Source organism: Mirounga angustirostris, unplaced genomic scaffold (genome assembly GCF_029215605.1).
Source record: "Mirounga angustirostris isolate CCGP_5_RB_7025 unplaced genomic scaffold, mMirAng1.0.hap1 SCAF_2, whole genome shotgun sequence".
Classification (NCBI taxonomy): domain Eukaryota; kingdom Metazoa; phylum Chordata; class Mammalia; order Carnivora; family Phocidae; genus Mirounga; species Mirounga angustirostris.
This window is the reverse complement of record NW_026991710.1, coordinates 45,659,743-45,662,885: the sequence shown is the minus strand read 5'-3', so window position 1 is coordinate 45,662,885 and position 3,143 is coordinate 45,659,743. Positions and strand designations below refer to the sequence as shown.

At 40.3% G+C, this 3,143-nt stretch overlaps 1 non-coding gene across 1 annotated transcript; it reads left to right on the top strand.

Annotated features, from left to right (window-relative positions):
- The first annotated feature begins 970 nt into the window (after positions 1-970).
- On the top strand, positions 971-1,079 carry LOC123849098 (U6 spliceosomal RNA). Its single transcript, XR_006791939.1, has one exon. It is a non-coding gene; the product is annotated as a U6 spliceosomal RNA (small nuclear RNA).
- The last annotated feature ends 2,064 nt before the right edge of the window (positions 1,080-3,143 follow it).

The window sequence follows — 3,143 nt, the reverse complement described above, 5'->3', positions numbered from 1 at the left end:
TTATTACTATGAGTTAAGAAAGACAATATATAAGTAGTAATGTAACAGTTCATGCAATTGGAAGTTTTAGGGCATCTCTCTGATACGCAGAAAGAGCCTTGAATTTTAACTATGATAAGTTTTTCCCCAATATCTCTGAGCGTCACCCTCCTCATCTGTAAAGTGGAATAATAAAATAATCTTTAGTCTGCAACATTACAATAAAAATCAGAAGTCATATTTGTAGAGCTCTGAATCAAGGGACTGAGGAAACTTTCCTGCCTAAATCCCATGCTGCCCCTCTGCCCCTCTAGAGTCTGGCCAAGGGAAATACATACACAAGGAATCAAGTCAGATGTAAAAATAAGTGCTGTTCTATAAATGACTTGGAGCTACATATAAATTCACTAGAATAATCCACAGCACTTAGGAAAGTGCTATACTTATGATTAAAGTTGTATTACAAAGAACACAAGACAAGAACAGAGAAATGAAGAGATCAAGATCTAAGAGGGTCACAAACACAAAGCTTCTATGTCTTTAGGACATGTCATCCTTCCAGCACATCAATGTATGATTACCAACCAGGGTTCAACTAAACCTTGGTGTATATAATCATTGACCGTATGACAGACCTTAATCTCCAGCTCCTCTCCTTTCCCCAAAGGTCAGGAGGTCAGGTTAATATCACCTGAATCAAAACCTCAACCCTCTAATCATACAGTTGTTTTTCCAACTTGGCCAGTCCCCATGTTGATCTCTAGGGCCTCACCAGGAATTAGCATAAACTCAGAGGTAATCCTGGGGTCCCACAGTGAATAACAAAAATACTCCTGTCCCTTGGGAAATTCCAAGGATTTAGAAGCTCCCTCATAAGAACCCAGGAAAAAGAGCAGAGAAAATCTTTATTATACAGTGAATGGGGAGCTTATAAAACTGGGTTTTATTCAACTACCCTGTTTGATAAGGTAACTTCAAAAAAGGAACTAAAGTACTCACTTCGGCATCACATATACTAAAAAACTGGAACCATACAGAGAAGATTAGCATGGCCCATGCCCAAGGATGACACATAAGTACATGAAGCATTCCATATTTTAAAAGCAAGTGACGTAGCTGACTTTCCTAACACACAAAAACAGATGCAGAGAAATAGACAAAATGAGAAAACAAAGGAATATGTCAAAAATTAAAGAAACAGGACAAAATCATAGCAAGAGACCTAATGAAAGAGAGATATAGGCAACATGCCTGATAGAGAATTTAAAGTAAAGACCATAAAGATACTTGTTGGACTTGAGAAAAAAGTGGAAGACATCAGTGAGACCCTTAACAAAGAGGTAAAAAAAAGGGCCAAACAGAGATGAAGAATACAATAATTGAAATTAAAATACTAGATGGAATAAAGAGTAGGTTAGAAGATGCAAAAGAACAAATCAATGGCCTGGAGGACAGAGTAATAGAAAGTAAACAAGCTGAGTAGATGAGAGGAAAAAACATTATACAAAATGAGAATAGATTTAGGGGACTCAGTGACTCCAACAAGTGTAATAACATTCACATTATAGGAATCCCAAAAGAAGAGAGAGCAAGGGGGGCAGAAAATTTATTTGAAGAAATAAAGGCTAAAAACCTCTCAAATTTGGGGAAGAAAACATAAATTCAGATCCAGGATGTTCACAAAAAAATACATAGTAATTAAGCATAGACTTAAGTAATTAAGTGATTAAAATGGCAAAAAGCAGTGATAAACAATGAATCCTAAAAGAAACAGGAGAAAAGAAAACAGTTACATACAAGGGAAAAGCCATAAGCTTTTACCAGCAGATTTTTCAAAGAAACTGCTGGCCAGAAAGGAGTGACATGATATATTCAAAGAGCAGAGGGTGCCTATGTGACTCAGTCGGTTGAGCACCTGACTCTTGGTTTCAGCTCAGGTCATGATCCCAGGGTAGTGGGGTCAAGCCCTGCATCAGGCTCCACACTCAGTGGAGGGTCTGCTGGAGATTCTCTCTCCCCCTGCCCCTTCACCCACTCGCCTGCTCTCTCACTCTCTAAAAATAAATAAATAAATCTTTAAAAACAAAACAAAGTGCCAAAAGGGAAAAAACTGGCTAGAGTACTCGATCCAGCAAGGCTATCATTCAGAATAGAAGGAGAGATAGAGTTTCCCAGACAAACAAAAGTTAAAGGGATTCATGACCATTAAACCAGCCCTACAAGAAATGTTAAAGGGGACTTTGTGAGTAGAAAGGGAAGACCATAAGTAAAATAACAGAAGTAGAAAGCTCAAAAGCAGTAATAATATCAGTAAATATGACTCAAAGGACTCACTAAGCAAAAGGAAGTAAAGTATGACACCATATACCTAAAACAAGGGGAAGAGAGGAGTCAAGAATGAGTTCAAACTTAAGCAACCATCAACTTCACATAGAGTGCTGCAGGCAGAAGATGTTACATACAAACCTAATGGTAACCACAAATCAAAAACCAGTAATAAATTTGCAAAAAACAAAGAGAAAGGAATCCAAGTATATCACTAAAGAAAGCCAACTTATGGTGACAGAAGAGAGGAAAGGAAGGGAAGAAAGGAACAAAGAAGAGCCACAAAAACAAACACAAGACAAATAACAAAATGGCAATAAATACATACCTATCCATAATTACTTGAATGTAAATGGACTAAATGCTCCCATCAGAAGACAGAAGGTGATGGAATGGGTTAAAAAAAACAAGACCTGAGGGAGGGGAAAGATGACGGAGTAGGGGACCCTATTTCAACTGGTCCCCAGAACTGAGCGGGATATCTACCAGACCACTCTGAGCACCCACGAAACCAGCCTGAGATGTAAGAAGATCTGGATCTCTACAAACAGAATATCGCAGGCAGTTGGTTTTGAGGTAGGAAACGGAGAGCCGTGATTCCGCGGGCAGATATCGGAGGATAAACGGAGGCAGGAGGGTGCCTGGCTGTGGGGATCCTACACCGCCGGTGAATGACAGCCTCGCGCTGCGGACAGGACACAGACTCGCAAATCAGTAGCGGCGGGGAAAGGACTTTAGGGCAGCCCCCAGGGTGGAAAACCAGACTGGCAGGGTCGCGCGCATGCGAACCGCAGCCGCCCAGACAGAAGCCGGAGCCACGGTCGCACGCACGCAAACTG